Here is a 12,063-nt window from a genome sequence, read left to right as displayed (position 1 = left end):
GAATCGCCACACTGACTTCCACAATGGTTGAACTAGTTTACAGTCCTACCAAGAGCGTAAAAGTGTTCCTATTTCTCCACATCCTCTCCAGCACCTGTTGTTTCCTGACTTTTTAATGATTGCCATTTTAACTGGTGTGAGATGGTATCTCATTGTGGTTTTGATTTGCATTTCTCTGATGGCCAGTGATGATGAGCATTTTTTAATGTGTCTGTTGGCTGCATAAATGTCTTCTTTTGAGAAGTGTCTGTTAATGTCCTTCGCCCACTTTTTGATGGGGTTGTTTGTTTTTTTCTTGTAAATTTGTTTCAGTTCTTTGTAGATTCTGGATATTAGCCCTTTGTCAGATGAGTAGATTGTGAAAATTTTCTCCCATTTTGTAGGTTGCCTGTTCACTCTGATGGTAGTTTCTTTTGCTGTGCAGAAGCTCTTTAGTTTAATTAGATCCCATTTGTCAATTTTGGCTTTTGTTGCCATTGCTTTTGGTGTTTCAGACATGAAGTCCTTGCCCATGCCTATGTCCTGAATGGTAATGCCTAGGTTTTCTTCTAGGGTTTTTATGGTTTTAGGTCTAACGTTTAAGTCTTTCATCCATCTTGAATTGATTTTTGTATAAGGTGTAAGGAAGGGATCCAGTTTCAGCTTTCTACATATGGCTAGCCAGTTTTCGCAGTACCATTTATTAAATAGGGAATCCTTTCCCCATTGCTTGTTTTTGTCAGGTTTGTCAAAGATCAGATAGTTGTAGATATGTGGCGTTATTTCTGAGGCTCTGTTCTGTTCTGTTGATCTATATCTCTGTTTTGGTACCAGCACCATGCTGTTTTGGTTACTGTAGCCTTGTAGTATAGTTTGAAGTCAGGTAGTGTGATGCTTCCAGCTTTGTTCTTTTGGCTTAGGATTGACTTGGCAATGCGGGCTCTTTTTTGGTTCCATATGAACTTTAAGGTAGTTTTTTCCAATTCTGTGAAGAAAGTCATTGGTTAGCTTGATGGGGATGGCATTGAATCTGTAAATTACCTTGGGCAGTATGGCCATTTTCACGATATTGATTCTTCCTACCCATGAGCATGGAATGTTCTTCCATTTGTTTGTATCCTCTTTTATTTCCTTGAGCAGTGGTTTGTAGTTCTCCTTGAAGAGGTCCTTCACATCCCTTGTAAGTTGGATTCCTAGGTATTTTATTCTCTTTGAAGCAATTGTGAATGGGAGATCACTCATGATTTGGCTGTCTGTTTGTCTGTTGTTGGTGTATAAGAATGTTTGTGATTTTTGTACATTGATTTTGTATCCTGAGACTTTGCTGAAGTTGCTTATATGCTTAAGGAGATTTTGGGCTGAGACAATGGGGTTTTCTAGATATACAATCATGTCATCTGCAAACAGGGACAATTCAACTTCCTCTTTTCCTAATTGAATGCCCTTTATTTCTTTCTCCTGCCTAATTGCCCTGGCCAGAACTTCCAACACTATGTTGAATAGGAGTGGTGAGAGAGGGCATCCCTGTCTTGTGCCAGTTTTCAAAGGGAATGCTTCCAGTTTTTGCCCATTCAGTATGATATTGGCTGTGGGTTTGTCATAGATAGCTCTTATTATTTTGAGATACGTCCCATCAATACCTAATTTATTGAGAGTTTTTAGCATGAAGCATTGTTGAATTTTGTCAAAGGCCTTTCCTGCATCTATAGAGATAATCATGTGGTTTTTGTCTTTGGTTCTGTTTATATGCTGGATTACATTTATTGATTTGCATACATTGAACCAGCCTTGCATCCCAGGGATGAAGCCCACTTGATCATGGTGGATAAGCTTTTTGATGTGCTGCTGGATTTGGTTTGCCAGTATTTTATTGAGGATTTTTGCATCATTGTTCATCAAGGATATTGGTCTAAAATGCTCTTTTTTTGTTGTGTCTCTGCCAGGCTTTGGTATCAGGATGATGCTGGCCTCATAAAATGAGTTAGGGAGGATTCCCTCTTTTTCTATTGATTGGAATAGTTTCAGAAGGAATGGTACCAGTTCCTCCTTGTACCTCTGGTAGAATTCGGCTGTGAATCCATCTGGTCCTGGACTCTTTTTCGTTGGTAAGCTATTGATTATTGCCACATTTTCAGCTCCTGTTATTGGTCTATTCAGAGATTCAACTTCTTCCTGGTTTAGTCTTGGGAGAGTGTATGTGTTGAGGAATTTATCCATTTCTTCTAGATTTTCTAGTTTATTTACATAGAGGTGTTTGTAGTATTCTCTGATGGTAGTTTGTATTTCTGCGGGATTTCTAAGATGCTTTGCTAGTGTGTCTTCAGTTTGACTTCACTAGAGAATATTGCTGAATGCCCTGAAAGGGTACACCAAGCCTGTCTTCAGGAGTAGAACTTGAAAGTGATGATTCAATAGAACAGGATTAAATTCATCAGGAAAATCGGTTTTTGCACAATGCTATTGCATGCTTTAACTTGAAAATACATTTTGGATAAAATTTAGTGTTCCACTCTTAAGTGGGAATATTCATGAGTAGAAGCTTACTGAATTATCACAAAAATAAATTACCCATTAAGCCACTATCCATGTCTCAGGAAAATAGAACTTTATTTAAGTCTCAGGAACTTCCCTTGTGTTCTCTTCCAGTGACTATTGCCTCTTTCCAAATATAGCTGGCACGTTGACTTATAAGACTATGTTGAATTTTTTTGAATTTTCTATTCATAGAATGATATGGTTTGAATTATTTGTAATTGACTTATTTCACCTGTCATTATGTTTGTAAGATTCATTTAGATTATTGCACATAATATTAGTTCATTATTTCTTCCTGCTGATGATAATCCATCATCATTATGAAATCCAAATAAATTTCCTAGTTCTACAATAGATAATCATTTCAGTTATTTACAGTCTGCCTTTTACAACTATAGCCTCTGTAAACATTTGTACATATTTCTTGATATTCTATTGGCAATACCCTGGGAGGAAAATCTCTGGCCATAGGCTATGTGTATATTCAACTTCAATGAATAATGTCAGAGTCTTTTAAAGTGAGTGTTCCAATTTACTCTCTAACCAACAGCATATGCAAGTTCTATCCACACCAAAATATTTTATCAGTTACTGAGTGAAGTGTGTGAAAATCACCATCTATGACTGCAGATTTGCCTCTCTTTTTATTTCTGAAAGTTCTGAGTTTACATATTTTGTGACTATATTGTTAGGAGCATGCAAATGTAGAATTATACATCTTTTAGTTGATTATTTTAGACTTATAAAAGTCCTTTTTGTCAATACTAATGTTTATTCTTTCAGGTATACTTTGTACCATATTAGTATAGCCATCCAAGGTTTCTTTTAAGTTAGCTTTTGCCTGATACATCTTTTTCCATCATTTTGTTTTCTACAGTGGATTTAAATGAACTCTTTACTATGGTTTTCTATTGACTACCTTTTGTGTTCCTTTTGCTCTCTTTCATGACCTTCTTTTAGATTTAGTACTTTTGATTTTTCCTTCCCTTCCCTCCACCTAGACATATGACTCTGAAGAACTCTTAGTATTTCAAGATTATACTTTCAGGGATCATTTCTATAGTTTGTTACTAGTATTTCTGTATGCGTTTGGGGTGCAAGTGCGTTTAAAATTTAATTTCCTTTAGCCCTTTAACAGATGTTTTATGGCTAAAAGAAATATATGAAGAGGTAATTTTTTGAAACTGGTAAAACATATTAAGTCACATATTTAAGAAGCATAAGATCCTTAAGCAACATAAATACCAAAAAAGCTCATATATGTGTGTGTATATATACATATACACACACACACACACGTAAGTATGTGTATGTGTGTGTGAGTGTGTGTGTTCTATCTATCTACCTACCTACCTACCTAGAGAGATTTACTTTAATATTTACTTTAATGAATTGGCTCATGTGCTGTGACTCAGTGCAAAAGGTTAGCAAGTCTAAGTCTGAGATCTTCAGGGCAAATTAGCAGGCTAAAGACCTAGGAAAGAGCTGATGTTGCAGGTTGAGTCTGGAGGCAGAATTTCCTCTTCCTCTGGGGACCTCAGTCTTTTTCTTTTACAGTCTTCAGCTGATTGGATGATGCCTACCACATTATGGAAGGTAATCTTCTTTACTCCAAGTCTGCTGATTTAACTGTTTACTGTATCTAAAAAATATCTTCACGGCAATATCTAGACTGGTGGTGTTTGGCCAAATATATTGGTACTATAGCCTAGCCAAATTGACACATAAAATTAACCATCACATATGATATGGTGCAATTGCTCATAAATCAGGACAGAGCTATAGTTAAGAGAAGATACCCTGCTTCCCCAATAAATTATTAGGTTTTTCTAAAGTATTGCAATGGATACTTGCTTATGCTTACAGATTTTTGATTTTTAATTTGTTTTAGTTTCAGGCGGTACATGTTCAGGTTTGAAATCTAGGTAAATTGCATGTCACTGGGGTTTGGTGTACTGATTATTTTGTCACTCAAGTAATAAGCATAGTACCCGACAGATAGTTTTTAGATCCTTTCTCTCCTCCACCCTTTACCCTCAAGTAGGCCCCAATATCTATTGTTTCTTTATTTGTGTTCATGTGTATTCAATGTTTAGCTTCCAATTATAAGTGAGAACATGCATTATTTGGTTTTCTGTTGACTTGGGATAACGGCCTCCAGCTCCATGCATGCTGCTGCTGCAAGAAGCATGATCTCATACTTTTTTATGGGCACATAGTATTTCATGGTGTATATGACCAAATTTTCTTAATCCAGTCTACCCTTGATGGGCATTTAGGTTGATTCCATGTCTTTGCTGTTGTGAATAGTACTGTGATGAACATACACATGGATATATCTTTACGGTAGAGCAATAAGAGATCTTTAAGGGAGTGCTCAATATGAAAACAAAAGACTGTTACTGGCCACCACAAAAACACTTAACTACATAGACATTCTATGAAACTTAACTACACAGTTCTATGAAAATATTATCAAACTATCTTAATCAAACCATTTACCTTAAATAAAGGTATAGGTGATAGAAATTTTTACCCTGGCACAATAGACTTAGTACAGTAAGGGAAAGATGAAAGAACTGTATCAAGCACTGAAAAGCAAAGACAAGCCCTTATGCCTTCTGCATAATGTATTAACCAGAAATAACTTTACACAGAGAACTATAGCCAAGTCCCCCAAAACCAGCCAAGCTACCCAAGAACAACTGAAAGAGCACACTCACCTATGTGGCAAAATAGTGGGAAGATTCATGAGTAGAAGTGACAAGCCTATGGAGCCTGGTGATAGCTGGTTGTCCAGGATAGACTCCTAGTTCAACTTTAAGCTCATACACAGAATTACTTAATCTCCCTGTAAGTTTAACTGTTAGTCTAAAGAGGGACAGCTCTTTAGACCCTAGGAAACAACCTTCCTACAGAAAATAAAAAATATTATCACCACAGTTGGCCCAAAAGCAGCCACCAATTAAGAACGTGTTTAAGCTCAACATCTATCTTAAATTCTAATCACTCTACTGAACTCCTAACATCACACTGGACTAATCTATTACTTAATAGACACAATAATGTTAGTATAAGTAACATGAAGACATTCTCCATTGCATAAGCTTACATCAGACCAGAATAATCCACTGACAGTTAACAGCCTAATATTAATAAACAATATAATAAACACCCTATTATTTACACTGTTAACCCAACACAGGTATGCTCTAAGGAAAGATTACAAAAAGTAAAAGGAACTCGGCAAATCATACTCTGCCTGTTTACCAAAAACACACCTCTAGCATTACCAGTATTTGAGGCACTGCCTGCCCAGTGACATTTGTTCAACAGCCACAGTATCCTGACCATGCAAAAGTAGGATAATCACTTGTTCCCTAAATAGGGACTTGTATGAATGGCCACAGGAGGGTTTGGCTGCCTCTTACTTTTAATCAGGGAAATTGACCTATCCATGAAGAGGCAGATATAAACAAATAAGATGAGAAGCTCCCTATGGAGCTTTAATTCATGAATGCAAATTAAAACTCAAACAAGCCTACAGGCTCTAGCCTACTATTCTTGCATTAAAATTTTTGGTTGGGGTGACCTTGGAGCATAATTCAACCTCTGAACAACCTACACTAAGACTGCACTAGTCTAAGTGAGTTAATACATATGGACCCAATAATTTGATCAACAGAGTAAGGTACCCTAGGGATAACAGCACAATCCGTTCTACAGTTCATATTGACAATAGGGTTTATGACCTTGATGTTAGATCAGGACATCCTAATGGTGTAACCACTGTTAAGGATTCATTTATTCAATGATTAAAGTCGATTAACGTGATCTGAGTTCAGACTGGAGTAATCCAGGTTGGTTTCTCCAAGTATGAAAGGACAAGAGAAATAGAGTCCCTTTCATAAAGTGCCCTCACTTCATAGAGGATGCTATCTCAATCTAAAAAATCATCACCACCCTACCCAAGAACAGGGTTTGTTAAGATGGCAGAGCCCAACAATTGCATAAATCTTAAAACTTTGTAATCAGAGGTTGAACTTCTCTTCTTAACTACATGCCTATAATTAACCTTCTCCTACTCATTATCCCCACTCTTATCACTATAGCATTCCTTATGCTCATGGAATGAAAAATCTTAGGCTATAAACAACTATGCAAGGGACCCAACATTGTAGGTCCCTATGGGCTGCTTCAACCTTTTGCTGATGCAATAAAACTTTTCAACAAAGAACCCTTACAGCCCCCAACATCTACTATTACCTTTTATATTATTGCTCCAACCATAGCCCTTTCTATTGCTCTCCTCTTATGAACTCCCCTCCCTATACCAGATCATCTAATTAATTTTAATATAGGTCTTCTATTTATACTAGCCACATCAAGCTTAACCATCTACTCTATTCTATGATCAGGATGAGCATCTAATTCAAAATATGCACTAATCCATGCATTATGAGCTATGGCCCAGACAATTTCATATGAGGTCACCCTAGCCATTATCCTGTTATCAGTCCTACTGATAAGTGGCTCATTTAACTTGCATACACTCATCACAATGCAAGAATTCTTATGACTGCTCCTACCATTCATGGCCCCTAGCCATAATATGATTTATCTCCACACTTCTATGAAAATGTTTCTATGAAAGCTGTAAACACTGTAAAGGAGCTACACAATAAAGTCTGCTTAATAACCAGCTAACAACAAGATGACAGGATCAAATCCATACATATCAATATTAACCTTGAATGTAAATAAGCTAAATGCATCAATTAAAAGGCATAGAATGGCAAGCTGGATAAAGAAGCAAGAGCAAAATGTGTGCTGTCTTTAAGAGACCCATCTCACATGCAATTACACTTATTGGCTCAAAGTCAAGGATAAAGACAAGTCTACCAAGCAAATGGAAAACAAATAAAAGCAGGAGTTGCTATTCTAATTTCAGACAAAACAGACTTTAAACCAACAACAATCAAAAAAGATAAAGAACAGCATTATGTATGGTAAAGGGTTCAATTCAATAAGAATACTCAATTATCCCCAAAACTGGGTGTAGAAGGAACATACCTTAACATGGTAAAAGCAATATATGACAGACCCACAAGTAATATCATACTGAATGGGGAAAAACTAAAATCTTTCCTCTTAGATCTGGAGCACAACAAAGATGTCCACTTCCACCATTGTTATTTAACATAGTACTGAATGTCTAGCTGGAGCAATTAGACAAGAGGAGTAAATTAATGGAAAATATCTAATAATCTGATTTAAAAATGGGAAAAAAAGTTTGAACAGACATTTCTCAAAAGAAGATATATAAATGACAAACAGGCCTATGAAAAAGTGCTCACCATCATTGATCATCAGAGAAATGCAAATGAAAACTACACTGAGATATCACCTCATCACAATTAAGATGGCGTTTATCCAAAAGTCAGGCAATAGTAAATGCTGGCAAGGACAGGGAGAAAAGGTAACCCTTGTACATTGTTGGGGGTAATGTAAATTAGTACAAACACTTTGGAGAACAATTTGGAGGTTTATCAAAAATCTGAAAATAGAGGTACTTTATGATTCAGCCATTGCACTCCTAAGTATATACCCCAAACAAAATAAATCAGTATATCAAAATGATAACTGCACTCCCATGTTTGTTGCAGCATTATTCACAATAGTCAAGATTTGGAAGCAACCCAAGTGTCCATGAACAGATGAATGGATAAAGAAAATGTGGTATGTATACACAATGGAGTACTACTTAGCCATAAAAAATTATGAGATTCTGTCATTTGCAACAACATGGATGGATGAAACTGTAGGTAATTATGTTAAGTGAAATAAGCCAGACACAGAAAGACAGACTTCACATGTTCTCGCTTATTTGTGGGAGCTAAAAATTAAAATGATTGAATTCATGGAGATAGAGAGTAGAAGGATGGTTACCAGAGGTTGGGAAGGGTGGGGAACAGGGTGACAGCAAGGTGGGATTGTTAATGGGTACAAAAAAATAGAAAGAATGAATAAGACCTAATACTTGATAGCATAAAAGGGAGACTTTAGTCAATAATAATTTAATCATACATTTAAAAATAACTAAGAGATATAACTGGATTGTTTGTAATACAAAGGATAAATGCTTGAGGGTTTGGATCTCCAATTTTCCATGATGTGATTATTATGCATTTCATGCCTGTACCAAAATAACTCATGTATCCCATAAATACATATGCCTACTATGTACTCACAACATTTAAAAAAACATACATATATATGAAAATACATATATATGCACCCAACACAGGAGCACCCAGATTCATAAAACAAGTTCTTAGAGACCTACAAAGAGTCTTAGAGAACCACACAATAATAGTGAGAGACTTCAGCATGTCACTGTGTTAGACAAAAGTGCCAAGTATTAGGCAGATCATCAAGGCAGAACACTAACAAAGATATTTGGGACCTGGATTAAACACTTGGCCAAATAGTTTCTTCTCTTCTGCATGTGGCACATACTCTAGAATTGACTACACAATTGGCCATAAAACAATTCTCAGCAAATTTAAGAAAGCCATATCATACCAACTACACTCTGAGACCATAGCACAACAAAAATAAAAATCAATACTAAGAAGATTACTCAAAACCATAAAATTAAGTGGAAATTAAACAATGTGCTTCTGAATAACTTCTGTGTAAACAATGAATGAAATTAAGGCAGAAACCAAGAATTCCTTGAAACTAAGGAAACAAAGATACAACATATCAGAGTACCTGGGACACAGTTAAAGCCACCTTAAAAGGAAAGTTTATAGTACTACACATGCACGTCAAAAAGATAGAAAGATCTCAAGTTAACAACCTAGCATCACATTTAATTTTTAATTTTTATTTTTTAGGGGGGCAGGAGGCAGAAGATGGTGCACACACACTAGTGCCTGGCCACATGCCCCCCTAACATCACATTTAGAGGAACTAGCAAAACAAGAGCAAATCAACTCCAAAGCTAGCGGAAGAAAAGAAATAACCAATTTAGAGCTGAACAGAATAAAATTGAGACACCAGAAACTAGACAGAAGATCGACAAAACCAGAGGTTTGTATTTTGAAGAATAAATAAGATTGATAGGCTGCTAGCTAGAATAATGATGCATATAGATCTTAAGGGCAGAAAGACTCATACTGAGTTTTGCTTATGATTATTTGTAATCTATATACATTTTAATATTGTATTAGCTAATATGGAAATATTGAAATGTATACAACAATACACTATAGTGAATACCTGGTACTCTTCCAAAATTGCTTTTGAGGTCAGTGAACTCATTCCTCAGCTTGTAGAAATATTTGCTCCTGATGCTCACAGTTGTGTCTCTCATTGGAAAGTGTTCTCAACTTCAGAACTGCTTCACTCAAGCATGATCTTTCCTAAGTGACAACAATGGCCAGTCAGTGTCAATGGCCCCCTTACTACAAGTTAACAAAATTCTGAGGGTCAGTTCCAGCTATAGCTACAAAGTTCCCCACAGGAATCCCTAACGTTAGATTTGAAGCTGCCCCAGAAGTCAACCTTTTCCTTTGCTCAATCCTGCCTTCCTCAACTCCTTACACTTATATTTCTTCAAATTTCTAACAAATTTATTGCACTTGTCTTAGGCATGTAATCCTGGGAAGCAGGGATTTGTATGCAAAAGTTTTTATTGGTGAGTGTTCTCAGTAACAATACCTTTAGGGAAATAAGGGTGGAGGAAAATGTTGAACTCTGATGCAATTGCAATTAAAGCTTTATCTAATTCCAGGGAGTTCAGAGCTGGGATGGCCTTGTATAGTCTTACTGAATCAAGGCAAGGGATCTAGGCCCTTGTACCTTCACCTAAAGCACTCATAGAATGTAGGCTGCACCTGACAAAGGCCCATAGATTTGGGTGAGGCAGCTCTTTTCAGCAGAAGGAAAATCTTGGGAAAAGACTTCCCTTTGAGCCATCAGCAGGCAAAACTCTTGGCAACTAGGGCAACGAGTGCCTTGGTCTGTAAGCGAGGATCCAGGTAGCATACACAGTGTTCATTATAGCAAATTCTCTGTCTCAGATTCAGATTCCTGATTCCAGAAGTGGTCCTAAGTGGCAAACTCTGAAATGTAATTTTGGGCCTGGCTGCTGGACAATAAAGGCCCTTACTTTTAATAGATGGTGCATGGATAACTACTACTATGCCGAAGTGAAACTCTTTAGACTTTCACTGATGTAAACCTTCTCTGAGGGAGAATCCTAGTGAAAGGAGATGTGCTGTCTGTTGAAACATATCCAAAAGCAAATGATACATATAAGGATTTGGGAGGTTGGTAGCTATTACTAAGTACCAATGATTTGCTAAAAGAGATAATGTCAGATTGGGGAGGTTAATTACTAATTCAGACAAAATATGAAAGTCAGAGGATGTTCTTGATGTGAGTTTTGTATAGCTAAAATGCAAACAGGGCAGAAAAGCAGGCTCAGGATTTAATTTGAGGAGTAATAAAGCTTCAGAGAAAGGCTGACCAGGTCTCATATGCTAATGTGAGTGCCCAAATAGGGAAATGCTGAGATACTGAGACTTGAGACTGAAATACCTGGGTATATACAACTCGAAATCTTGAACTCCCACATTCCCTTAAACCTACTGGATCTGACAAAATTATCTACCTCCCTTTATCAAAGCATATACCTCCCTGGAAAGAAAAAAAGCAAAGCCAAACATAGCACATCTTAGATATACATCATGCAAAAGTCTCAAATGAGGCAGATGCCTTCATGACAATTCCTGCCCCCATCTCAAGATCTACATTTAAAGCCTTGGATTCTGACAATGCTGGATTACATGGCACAGAATACAAAACTGGAGAAGGTAGAGTTCATGAATATAGAGCACTCTCCAATTTTACAAGATTTATTGCCCCAGGAAGAACCTAGGAGACATTATCAACACTCTGGTGAGATGGAATGTGGAATATTGGAGAGAGTGACAGCCCACACAAAGTGAAGAAGAAACATCAGAAATGCCATGACACATGATGAATAAAACAATCAAAAGGTAGAAAAAATGGGTGTGTCAGAATACAACAAATCAGGAAATTCCACCAGCTAACTATTTTCATGGGAAAGGCCAGAGGAAACTCCATTCTCCAAAACAATAAGAAATATGACAGTAAAAGAAACAAAAGTGTCACTGAAATGTTCAGTCGTGGTTTTCTACTGGAGGCCAGGGCTGCTGGGAGGCAATATTATCAAGAGTTGTTTACCTTGAGAGCAAAGGGGATGAAATAACAGATGCCAGGAATTGGTACTTAACTGTCAGAAAAAAAGTTTGGCAAAATCAACGGTAATGGATGGTGTCTTTGTCTGTTTTGTGCAGCTATAACAGAATATAATAGAATAGGTAATTTATAATAAACATAAATTTATTGGCTTATGGTTTATTGGCTTATGGTTCTGGAGTCTGGGAAGTCCAAGACTGAGGAACTGGCACCTGTAGAGGGCCTTCCTGCTGCATCTTCCCATGGCAGAAGGTA

General features: G+C 36.9%; 1 pseudogene; it reads left to right on the top strand.

The window, feature by feature from the left end:
* The first annotated feature begins 3,546 nt into the window (after positions 1 to 3,546).
* Positions 3,547 to 3,680, top strand: LOC112441123 (small nucleolar RNA U3; annotated as a pseudogene).
* Positions 3,681 to 12,063: the final 8,383 nt, after the last annotated feature.

This window comes from Pan paniscus, chromosome 8 (genome assembly GCF_029289425.2).
Source record: "Pan paniscus chromosome 8, NHGRI_mPanPan1-v2.0_pri, whole genome shotgun sequence".
Classification (NCBI taxonomy): domain Eukaryota; kingdom Metazoa; phylum Chordata; class Mammalia; order Primates; family Hominidae; genus Pan; species Pan paniscus.
Note: the sequence above shows the minus strand (reverse complement) of the source record. Positions and strands in the feature narration are given on the sequence as shown.